Source organism: Lonchura striata, chromosome 1 (genome assembly GCF_046129695.1).
Source record: "Lonchura striata isolate bLonStr1 chromosome 1, bLonStr1.mat, whole genome shotgun sequence".
Taxonomy (NCBI): domain Eukaryota; kingdom Metazoa; phylum Chordata; class Aves; order Passeriformes; family Estrildidae; genus Lonchura; species Lonchura striata.
The window spans coordinates 93,560,913-93,573,744 of NC_134603.1; the positions used below are offsets into that span (position 1 = coordinate 93,560,913).

The 12,832-nt window shown below is 40.1% G+C and overlaps 1 long non-coding RNA gene across 1 annotated transcript in view; it reads left to right on the top strand.

Moving 5' to 3' along the window:
* LOC116183307 (uncharacterized) overlaps window positions 1-12,832 on the top strand; it is a 39,852-nt gene that overhangs the window by 11,112 nt on the left and 15,908 nt on the right. The gene's annotated exons all lie outside the window — the stretch shown is intronic.

Below are 12,832 nucleotides of genomic sequence, written 5' to 3' on the forward strand. Positions count from 1 at the left end.
GTGGGTGTTTGAAACGAGGTGGCTTAGATTTTCTGGAATTCTTTGGAAACACCTATTCTAAAGTGTTAATATTTAAGCAGCATTTGTCAGGTGTCCTTGGGTAGCACCCCATTAATGGCTCAATAAATGTATTAGTGGTGGTGTTGTGCCCCCCGTCCCCAGGACAGAGGCACCTTTGCACTCCTCAAATCCATTTTGAGTGGTGACTGTGCAGCACTAACCACAACTGCAGCCAAGCCATAGCAGGCTTCATGCCTTAACACTACATGATTCAAAAGGTGCACTGGTCCTTTTTCAGAAGCCACTATACTTACAAGAGCAGATGCAAACCTTACAAACCTTATCTTAAAGGTTGAGCTCAGCCAAGTCATGTGTGAGGGCTTCTGGAGCTTGCACAGGGGAAAGCTCTCGTACCTTCTCACATCCCTCCCCTTAACCTCTCACACCATCTGGCTTCTGACCAGCTAGCTCTCCTGGTGGCTCTGTTTTCCTCACTTATACTCTTCTAGTTTTGGCACAATCCAGGCATTATCCTAAAATGCTTTTCTTAATATAGTATGTCACTCTTTTCCCTCAACCCATACTCTCAGCCCTGAAGTGCCATATGTCAGAGCCCTTTTAACCTCTCTGCTGCAGCTGGAGCTGAGCAGTGTGTGTGCCATAGCTTTTGATATTCTTGCTTATACAGGGTAGAGGTTTTGCTTGGCATAGCCCACCTTACATTACATTAAAGAGCCATTTTCAGTAATGGCCTACATCAGGAATCTTACAAAGAATTTTAAAAAGCATTTGACAGGGTGAACTGAAAATATTTTACTCTCTTTCACACAACATATTGGACTATAGGTGTTGTCCTTTCTATACCTTAGGTATGCAGAATCAGTTAAAAATTGCCTCTTTCTTAAAAAAAAAGGTAATAAAAAATTGAAAAACTCTTTTAAATCCTGTTTTCCTTTGGCATTTTCCCCTGCTCATACATACATATATATTTGAAAATTAGAAATAGAAAAATAATCTTTTTTTTTAATTTGAAGGAATGATGCCCATTGAAAGGATCTTAATTAAAATAGAAACTGTTAAAAAAGACTATTTCACTTTATTAATTCAAGTTCTGCTTGTGAGAATATGAAAAGAAATGTTTTTATAAACTTTTGTAAAAGCTTGATTTTACTGGTTCTAAAGAACTGGGTTACACTAATTTGGCAATATTTCTGGGAAATTGAACAGTTGAAAGGATAAAAATGGTTTTATGTAATCTTTGGGGTTTTACTGTTACTTTGCTTAGAGATTAACCTACAAAATTCAGTTGCCTTCAGAAGGCTTCACAATCATAAATTGCTCAAATCTTGTTGTATTAACTTTTTATTTTGGAAAAAAATTCTTATCCCAAACGTATCTATTTAGTATCTGATCTTATTAGAAAACAAAGCAAAACATGAATCCAAACTCCATTTTTCTTAGGAATGGAAACATCAGTTCCATGGGTCATTCCATTATTTCTAATACATTTGTCTGAATTTCAAAAGAGAAGCCAAATATTGTTTATTTATTGGAAAAAGAAAAATTGTTTTTCAAGTAAAGGGAATGAAAGTGCTTAGGTATGATAGTGCCAAATGCCCATTGTTTCTTTTAGTGCTTTTATTCATTCTGTATGCATTTACTTCAAAATTAGAGCAAGATATCGATAACACTAGATGTATGGTAATGGAATGTCCTGAATTACGCTCTTTAGAATGAAAACTGTGTACCCACTTCCCCAGTGCACTTCTCTTCAGGATGAGGGTCTATTGAAACAGTCTGGTCTGGGATTTGATCTCACAGACATCAGGGACAGAAAAAGGATCTTCCACAGACTAATGACACCTGGGAAAAATCTGTGGCTTGTAGCAGAGTGGTGATCAGATAGCCATGGCCCTGGAGATCAGTAAGGAATTTATGACATACACATGGACTCATAGCATGGTATTTAAAATGACATGTTCATCCTTAAGGGAATGAGAGACTTTCCAGTAGCGTGCTAAAGAAATATTCCCACTATTTCTGCCACAGAGTACCTATGAATCAGCACTTTCTTATTTCTATGTGTCTTTTGAAATTTCTCTCTACAGAACATGCTGTTGTTGGAAAATCACAGGTGTGTCTGCAACCCTCCAGAGGACACAGTGATTCAAAGGCCCCCAGACTATGGTGGGAAACAGAGAAGCAGACTTCAGGTGTAAGCTGGAGAGAACTTTGCTGCCAGCGAGATGTCCTTTGAGGTGGTTGCAGCTCAAAAGGGATGAAATGAGAAGAGCCAGAGTTTGACTAGAAGCCAAGAAAAGACCAGCTCAGGTCAGCTAACCTACCACGCTGCATGTGGGGGATCTGTGATCAGGCACTGTCTCTGCCTGCTCTGAAATGGTGTAATTGAAGGAGACAGTCTTCAAAGGTATCCTTCCTGAATGGCAGCTCCTAGGGCTTGCTTGGATGGCTGATGGAGGACTTGGGGAACTACTCCAGCAAAGCCGCAACTGGTGAGAAAAATACTCATGTAACAAATTGTAGCATTCAGGGAAAGAGTCCTTGTGGAGGGATAGAAAAAGTATGGAGAGAGACCAAGCTGTTCAAAGGTATGAAAGTAGCAGCTGAATAGAGTTGGACTCCTCATCCTGTCTGTGATGGAGTGTCATGACAGAGATGTAAAATCATGGGTCTAAGCTGCTTGGTGACTTGAAGGTGGCTTCCAGTTTTGTTATTCTTAGCTGATATTGAGATGCACAAAAACCTAAGGAAACCTCCTATGCTTCGTACATCGCTTTTTTGACATGTCTTGACACAGCTGAGAGCACTTATTTTGCAGGCATGTGAGGAGGAGATGCAGGAAGTAGACATATTCAAAACTAAATGGATAATGGAGCTTGGAATGAGAACCATTCAAAAGGGTGGCCAATACGTTGATCATCACCTCCCCATTCTGAAGAGAATGTCAACACCAAAGTGGTGATAGTCCAGTACTCTGCTGAGAATAAAAGCAGGCAGAGAGAACTGTAGCTATTTAAAGAGAAAATTAAACATGAGTAAAAAAAAACAATTCCACTTTCTTGGAAATTATCCCCTCTTGTCTTCTCATTGCTTTAATCAGAAATGCGCACTCACACCTACCCACAATTTCCTTCCCCCAAATCCTAAATGAGAAAGCCCTTAATGGGTGATGAAGACACTGCAAAGTTTTAGCCTAACTGCACAAGATATTATCTGAAAATTCTTGTCTGGCATCCCAGCAAGGGCACAGGCTTGATAAATTTCTGGGCTTTTCCTTTAACCTCCCCTGACTTCTCAGAGCTCATGCATAACTGTGCACTCCACAAATCTCTAACTGTACCAGAAAAATTTGGTGACCTGAGGTCAAGATTCAGTTGAGTTCTGTCATCATTGAAGCCTGCTCTCAGTTCTGGTTTTGGCAGGCTGGCTACTTGGCTTTAATGAAGGTGATCTCTGAGAGAAAATTCACAAAGCTGAAGCCAGATCATTTGATGGCAAATCTGAACATTGTAAATATGTGCCAGTAGCTTCCTACAGAGGTTTTTGAAATTAGATAGAAATTTCCAATGAAAATTTCAGCTGCTTTGTAATGGTTACTGCTGTGGCTAACCAGGTTTAGAGTGGGTCTGCTGACTGGCTTATGCTGATCTCTTGAGCAATAAATCTTGCAGTAGAAAGAAGTAGAAAGCAGAAGGTTTCTAATGGAATTTCCACCTAGAAAATTTCATTTGAGACATGCTTATTTATTAAGAACCTAATCTTGCGAACAGCCTACTCTCTGATTCCTTCCATCATATTTGGTGGCACCAAGCACTTTGTGTGGTCAGGGAGGCACAGATTTCTTCACATCAGGAAGAGAGAGCACCAGGAAAAATTTTCTTCTAAAATCAGTCATGCAACTTAGAGGCAAAATTCAGCCCTTAAAAATGATGATCCAAAAAAAGTTATTATTTCAATACTATTGTTACTGGTCTGGTGTTAGTGAAGCAATGTCATTTCTCTGAACAAAATGACTCAGCTCTTTCCAGAAGAAAGACCTGAGCTCTGGTGCTGACCTCTGCCTGTCCCTGACATACTGGGGTTGTCAAGGTGTCTCAAAGGACATAGGGAAAAGCCACAAGAACCCCTAAATAACTTGGCAGTAAGGAAAATGCCCTCTTGTCATAAACTTTCCCTTAGCCCTATATAGAACAAGAACAATTTGTCTGACAAACAGTTAACTTCTAGCTTAAGAGTTAAAGGCAAGCTTATCTTTATTAAACTTCTTTTAAAAATAAAGCAATTTATGTTTCCAGTGCAGACATTGTCAGAGAGTGTGTTGCTGATGAGACACATTTGGCCCAGCTCCTACCCTTGTAGTATGATAATCAGATCTGGATAAATACACATGGACTTTTCTCTTCTGGGAGTGCTGGACCACATCACGCTGAAATGGCAACAGCTGGCAATATATTTAATTTTCATCAAGTATATTTGAATGATCTTCCTTACTTGGCAACAGTATCGATGATCCTTGTCAATCCTCCCAAATGCAGTTTCTCCTTCATGGTTCCTTTACTGCAAATTCACCTGGGCCAGAGTCTTACTCATCTTTGTTTTGGGGGGAAAAAAGTCACAGAAATGTCTCTGAGGACTTGTATAAGTGAATGCTCAGGAAAAATGTAAGCCAAAATATTTGATCTACTTTAAGAGCTATAGAAAACTGCATCTCTGTTTGCCTGTGCTACCACTGGTTTATCCAAACTTCAAATGTTGATGTTTTTTTTTTATTTTCACTGTTTAAACTCTGCCATCCTTCCCTGAATTCCTTCATAGGCTGAGTAGCAAGGTGAAAGTTCTCCCATTCAATACCCTTTTTACTTCAAAACTGCTGACATTACTGACCTTGTGTCTCTCTAAATACTCTGCAGCATTTCCACCCTCTTTTGGATACAGCGTTTTTAGGTCTCTCCTGGGCATTACAGTCCTATTGAAGGGCCAGCTGCATGAGAAGCCACTGCAAGTGTCCATGACCTCATAACTCCTGAATCCTCTGTTTTTTCCTCCACGGCTCCAATTAAGATATGCGACAGCTCGGCTTTTTTCACGTGTACAGAACAGACTTGTGAAATAGATGGTATCCATAAGGTTAAGAAAGTGTCCGTCTCTCTTTGGGTGCTCTACTCAGAGTTCCCAGAGCTCTTAAGGCACCCTGAACACCACCACATGGGTATTTCTTGGGAGAGTTCTTGAATGAGAAACCAGCACATGGTCACTGAGTGTTAGTGACCAACCTTACACGTTTATGTTGTCCTTATGGGATGAGTATTGATGCTGGAGTACTTTTGTCCTGTGGCTGTGTGTGCATGCAAACAGGCTCACTCACTCAGGGAGTGCATGGGCTGTGCTTGGAGTAGGACCATACACATTATTTGGGCTGTGCCACTTGTACCACTCACAAGCTACGTGGATTTTGCTAGAGTAAAACTCAGTAGAAGTCACTGAGAACTATTTTAGACAGATTTAGAAAATATATTGGGACTGTTCTCATTTGCTCATGAAGAAATGTGCTTTAGTTAGAAGTTCTTAGAATTAGAAGATTTAGAATTATAAAGCAACCCCAAAATCCCAGAAGAATTTAAATAACCTTATGACACTAAATGCAAGCCTCAGGACTTTCCAGGGCTTTGACTAAGTTCATACTTCTTCCTATAAAAAGTAAATATTCCCCATATCCTTTATCTGAGAGCTCTTATTTCAATGTTTGCAGGATGGGAGATGAACACTATGAAAAAGTCATGACTCCTGGGTTGTAGGGTAGGCAACTCAGAGCAACAGGAAGAGATTGATTTATGGCCTGCTGCTAATTGGAGTTACCCATAGAATTGGGATGTGTTATCCTGTACATTGCAGGGAGACAGAAGACTAGACAGAGCACAGGGGAAGATGAGGGAGAGATTAATTTGGCAAAATTCTCCACAATTTCTTGTGTGGTGATCCCAGCCATCCCAATGGACATCACTTTCACACAGTAGCTAGAGTCCTGCAATGTGCAATGAGAAGGTTCCTGCAAATCTGCAAGGGACTGTTACTGGCTGTTTTCCTCTCTGATTTACAAACATTTGCCCAAGAAAAGGAAGTAAAACTTTAGTAAATGGAAAAAAACTTTATTAGGGCTTTTATTTGTGGCAAAATATTTTAAGAAAACATGTTTGGTACAAATGGTGTTCCATATTTCCCTGGGTTATTTTCTTTCTTCTTTTGTGAGATGACTTTATTACCTTCCTGGGTTTTTTATCATTATAATGGTTGTGGTTGGTGTAAGGGAAGGGTCTTATGATTAATATTTTATTCTGGCAAAGATCAGATCAATACTTTGTGCTCTCTTTTTAAAACTTAATTTAATATATGCTGCTTCTTTTCCAGGGTTGGTAACTTCCTCCACAACTTTCCTGTCTACAGGTCTTTTACACTCACGTAAATTTTTCTCTCCCGACTTTTGATTTAATATTGATGTTGTGACTTGGAAGGAGAGCTCCTTCCAAGAGGAGGGGGAAAGATGAGGTGTCCAGACTTTGTTCACTCTGCAGCTTTTTTTGGACAGTATCAGCTCTTGTGAATTATGTGGACTCAGGCTTGAGTCCAGCTTGTCAGGAAAGCTGCAATCTTCCTGCACCTCCTCATCATGTCCAAGAATACTCAGGAGGGGACACAAATAGGGAAACAGAGTAAAATATTTTTGAACTTTACTTCTCTTCCTGATTTTTATCTCCTTTTTCTGGTTTTGTCATATTCGGATCTTTCACATGGATTGTGTGCTTTTCTGCACCTCGGTGTAGCAGGAAGATGAGGACAACTCTCAGATGTAGGCTGATGCTTATGTTGTGCCTTGCTCTCCTTAAATCTCTTAAGAGCAGCCCAAATATACCTGGGAAATGTCTGTGGCTTCAACCATATAAGAACCCTTGCTGTGCACATAAGGTGATGAGATTTTAAATAAATAAACTAAGTATGGGTAGCAATTGTTATGTCATAAATTCTGAGGACTGTAAAGGTAAGAGCAAGGTGCAGGAGTTAACAGTTCTAAAAATATTGCAAAAGAGAAGATGGTTTTGCGTGTTGAAAGGAACTGCAAATCTACACATCTGCTGATATTTCAAATATCCATTAGAAGATATAACTTGTAATGGACCCTGATCCTTGATTGTCACTGACTTCCCTTGAAACAGGTTTGAGCTTATGATGGAAAGATAAATTGCAAATGTATCAATTCCTTAGGTTTTGTTTATGTTTGTTTTGGGTTGTTTGTTTGCTTGTTTGGGTTTTTTTTTTTCCCTGTCCATTGATTGACTCTCTCTCCCACTTCTGGGAGCATTAGGACCTCACTAAGAGCTGTTCCTCTTTTAAGTCTTCTAGTAAACACAGGGGTTGCTGACTGGAAATCCCCTTCTCTGTCTGTCCCTCTCAGTGGATCACAGGCAGCACTCTAGTAGGAAACACATCAGTTTTCTAGGTCAAGTGGGATCCCATCTACTCCCATGCACGTGGCCAGGCTCTACCCTTTGCTTTGCTGTTGCCTTCCACAGCACATCAATGATGTGCACAAGGTGACTTTCTGTTGTTCACTTTATGAGTGATTTTGGTAACAAATGCATATACTACCTCAGCCTGGCCTTGGTTCATTATTTCCCTGCCAGCATGGATGGTTTGACCACACATTTCGGTACTCTGCCATACAGACTATTTTTCATGTTTGCCCAGTGGGACAGCACTTGTTCATTTGTTTGGGAGTTGTTATTATTCTTTTAAAAAGTATATTGGACAATGTTTGCCTGTGCAAATTGTCAAGGGGAATTAAGAGACCTGAAATAACTTGTAACTCTATTATGAGGATATATCCTAGAATGAACAAATGTCCATTCTGATAGATTTGTGAAACTAGAGAAGAGAATGAATTTTTTGTGTTTAAGTAGAACTACTGTCAGCAACAATACACAGCCTCTGACTTGACCTTGTGTTGCTTATGTTGGACTCAGAAGGAAGGTCATAAAGGAATAATAAGACCAGAGATGTGGCCAGTAAAATCTTCAAGATTCCTGTCTCATGCCTGGTAAGAATAGAACCCTAATAATAATAAGCAGAGAGATAAGAATCAAGGTAAGGAAGAAGGTACATGTGAGACTGCTAGGGAGAAGCAGACCTGAGAAAAAATTAATTTGTTGATTTACAAAGGAGAGAATTTTTTGAATGATGGTTCTGTATAATTTTTTTTAGTAATTTTGAAGATTGGGATACAGAAATTGAGGATCAGTCTAGAGATATCTCTTTTTATCAATGTTATATTTTTGTGAGGATATGCAGAGATTTCTTTCTTATAATAGGCATTCTGTATTACTTGGAAAATTATCAAGAAAAGGATCCCTGCATAAAGAAAACAATTTCCACACTCAGGGTTCACTTGGCAAGGAGAGAGAATGAACTGGTGCTGTAATGAGTTCCCTGTTCTGAAAAAAAATAGGAAGGGCATGGTGAACAAAGAAAGAAATGCTCATAAATCCAATGTGTCCTTGAGGAGAACAAGGCTTCTAAGGCTTAGAAAGATAAAGCAGCAAGCTCTGAGACTCATGGGGGCAGAAATTAATGGCAAACAGGAAAAGAATTAAAAGGCTTCAATCATTAGTAGTTTCAAAGGAACAGTCCCCTTTGTTTTCCTTGCCTTAAATGGAGGTTCATGTGGATCCTGGAGAACTAGACTTAACCTTGATGCAGAGTCTGAAAAGAAGTTTGAAAGAAACATTTGTGGCTGTTGACCCAAATGATAACCTAACAGTGAGCATGGTGTTACACAGAACTGATGTCAGCCCCACAGGACAGTGTTGATTATGCCCTTAAGATCTTCACAACCTCCTGGGAGTACCAGAAAACACCATCCCCACCCCTCAACTTGAAAGTGATAATGGGACAGAAAGGACATCTGGGCTTCCATGGGAGTGAAGCTCTCAATCAGTCAGTCAGTCTCTGGTTTTCAGATCTTCATTGTTCATGCTCTAAGGTTTGCAGTGCTGAACTGTAGCCATGTGAATGTTGAGCTTGCTGTCTGATCTACTCTGTGTAACGTGATGCATTCCCCCTCTCTCTTCTGTACCTGACTACAGTGGGATGAACTCTGGAGCTGTCTCTCTCCATTTACTGCAGAGAAAGCATAAGCAACTGAGCTGATTTAGCTCAGTTATATCAAACTTCTGTGTATGGTGAGAGGCGAAGAATCTAACCTGCCCACTGCAGATAGCTCTGAATATGTCAAAGAAAGCCAAACCAGAGTGAGGGCAACCAGTGAAGGTGGGTGAGAAGAAGCCAAGTGGAAATTAAGATGACAAATCCTTACTGCAGGGTCTGTAATGTAGGATGTGATCTGCAGGTGTGACTGAGTTAGTGGCACTTGCTGTGATTCCATTGAAGCCTGGCTGAAGCCTGGCTATCCTGTAGGACACAGAGATCCAACTGGATCAAGCAAGGGGATAGTAGGAGATCATGTGAAAGGCCACCACCCTGGCATCACTGGATGTAGTGAGCTCCAGGATGAGTTTCTGTGAGAGAGCTGTGGGCAAAGAAGAGACAGAGGCCTGTGCTGACCAAGAGGGTGGACAGATGACAGAGTGAGGAAGTCATGGAAAGAAAAGGGTTCAGCCTTTCTTAAGAAGCCTTTTTTCCAGTAGGGAAATTTAGGCATGTCCAGCTGAGGGGAACAAAGTTTATATCATATAAGGCCCCAAAAGTGACTTCATGAGTGAAAGAGACAATACATCAGTGATAACTTCAAAATGATTGTGGTGTTCAGAACTGGGTCATTAGGCTGAGGACCAAAGAGCTCAACAGTCTTGGTGGACAGCAGGAGGTTTCTGGGCTGTGAGTTCCTACTTTCCTCATAAAGGTTGGAATATGAAGGGAGGACAGAAGTTCTCCCTGGGAGAAGCAAAATTTGGCTAACCAAGTACCTTGATGCCCTAGTAATTACTGTTTTGTTTTGTTTTGTTTTTGCTGTAATCTCTTCAGACACCACCACCTAAAACAGGTGCTGCCATTTCATTCACTTTTTTCTGTGGAGGTAGAAGGTGTGCCAAACCTGTTGAAGAATTAATGCACTCCAGAGATTCTTTTATCAATCAAATTTCTGAATGTATCTACGACTGCAGTCATCCTACAAACTTAGACAAGTGTCTTTATTTCTCAAACAGGGAGAACTTTGGACCAGGCGACCCATTGTGGTCTCTTCTAACATTGCCTGTTCTGTGAGATGAGGTAGCCACAAGATTTTCAGAGTTCACACCATATAGAAACAGGCCAGTGTCAGGCTATTCTGGGAATGCCTAGAAATCTCCACTCTAATCTGGAAACAGCTTCTCAGTATATCTGATTACTCTGGTCCTAAGCTATTGCCTTGGACCACAATGGTGATGGCTGGAGATCCAACATCAGTTATATTGACATGATGGGGGAAAGTGGATGAGGTTGATTTGGGCACATTCAGTGTTCCCTGAATGCTAATGAAAAAAGAAACATGTTTGGCACCATTACAAGTCAAGCACCCTGAGGATTTCAAAATAGTGTCCTTTTTTATAACAGTAATAAATTTGTCAGTTATGTGGGGAAACATTGTGAGAAATGAATATCTTTTACTGCATTCAGAACTGCTGTTCCAAATCCAGTGAGATAATGGCCAATAAAACTTTGAGCTGGGAGGCTGGGTTCTGCATTGCTAAAGCTTCATTATGTGTGGTTTTAGAAAATGTGCACATGTGCCAGAATGTCTCATTGTTCTTTTGGTGTTTTATTATTTTGTCACTATGAAGTGGCTCTAATTTCAGCTGTGAAATGCAAGTTTAGCTTATATTGATCCTGCTGTCTGTATATAGGTCCTTAACAACTTTGCAGGATGTTGTTAAGACCAGTTAGGTTTTATTTGCAGCTGAACCATACTATACTCTGTTCCCTATCAAAACAGGTTTCATCCCAGTCCAAATGTACTTAATGAATCTTTTTCTTTATTTTTTTTTTTCCTTTGCAATGTAGAGGGCTGTAATTGAGATCCCCCAGATTTTCTGAATACCTAGAGGGAGTCAAGAGCCAATCTATTTGGGCATTCCAAGGCAGAGAATGTGACTGCATTGTTAGAACTGTTTTGTTAAATGGCAGGCTCTGAGGTGGGGCCATGGCATTCTCTTTTCTTTATAGTATACAGATTCTCCATTAGGTGTTAGGCTGATACCCTCCCTTAGGTTCCCTGTTGCAGCTTCTAGGATAATACAGGCTTTCTTTATATCTTTGACAAATACAGTAACCCCTTGTTTGGAAAATATTTATACTTGATCAGACTGGGAATACAGTTAGGAGCTCTTCTGTAACCAGGTTCAGTTTTCGGCAGTCAGTGAAAGTACTTCATCTCATGAGAAGTTAGCATCTGAATCCAAGTACAGCACGTTGCCAGTCCACTTTTTGGTTCTTTAGGTATTATATATCCAATTCACAACAATGAAACTTCATGTGTAGTGTCTGGGGTTTTTTCCTAACTGTGGTGTACAGTTTATAAAATGATGCATAAGCAAATACCCATTAGCAGATCCTTGGTGGGATGGCATTACAGACACAGTGACTTCAAAAAGCTTGAAAATACTGCAGCCTATAGGATGAGATATATGAACTTATTTTGTAGTGACCAAAGCAATGCTAGGAAAAAAAAACAACCTTATGCTGGAAAAAAAACAATAGGCTGGAGCACATGCTTGCATAAAAAGCCTACCCAGAAAAATTGCAGAGTATTTTCAAACAGAGAAATGATGTGGTAGCTAAGAACTGGCTTAGTGAAAACCAGGCAATGGCAACGGCAGCACCAGGGACCTTATGAGACTGTGAGGACTGTGTGTTAGTGCAGCATTATCAGTATCTCTCATCTGATCAAAACTGAACTTCTTGAGGGATTGTGGCAATAGTTTTCTCAGCATAGATGGACAAATCCTTGATCAAATTATTCTTTTTAATAGCACTGAGCCTTTGCAAGGGAAATTAGGCATAAAGCATCGTATGACCATACCAATTTCAAAAATTATTCTGGATGGAGAAGGGCAGGAAAACTCGTCATGGTCTGCCTCCCACCATACTCTGCTCCAAAGGACAAGTGTGTGGGAGAACAGCAGAGTATTTTGTTCATCCTCTCTTACAAAGGAAAGCTCAGTGTTGACAGTACATATGCTAGAGGATCAGAAAATGGAAATTGTTACTCTCCACTACCTCTTTTCTATCTCTGACACCTTGTCTGCTATTCATGGTTTTGACACAGAGCTATCACATGTATCTTCTGGGACTGTGTAATAGAAGTGCTGTACCAAAAAAGTGCAGAGAAATTTGCTTCTGCCCCTATCAGGTTACAGTACACATGTACAACTGGAAAAACTCTGAAGTCATTTGATCAGATTTTGTTGTTAGTCATATGCATTTGGAGAAATGTTTTCAGTACTGTCCCTTGGATTGTGTATGGGCAATGAGGGGGATCAGATCCTTCATTTTATCTAGGGAGTCAAAGGCAATAAAGTCAGAGGATTTTAAAGGAGGGGCGACTACTTTTGTTTTGGTTTATTTTAGAGGCTGACATTAAGGTTTTGAATCTGTTTTATCTTGCCATCAGAAGTAGTCAGGTTTATCAGAGTTAATTTTAGCGAACTAAAATGTAAGCCAAAAGCACTTAAACCCAGCACCAACTTTCATCCTTTTCAAGTGAGTGTGTTTGTAAATAATACAGTGTTATGAAACAGACTTCTAATTGTGTTTTACTATTTCC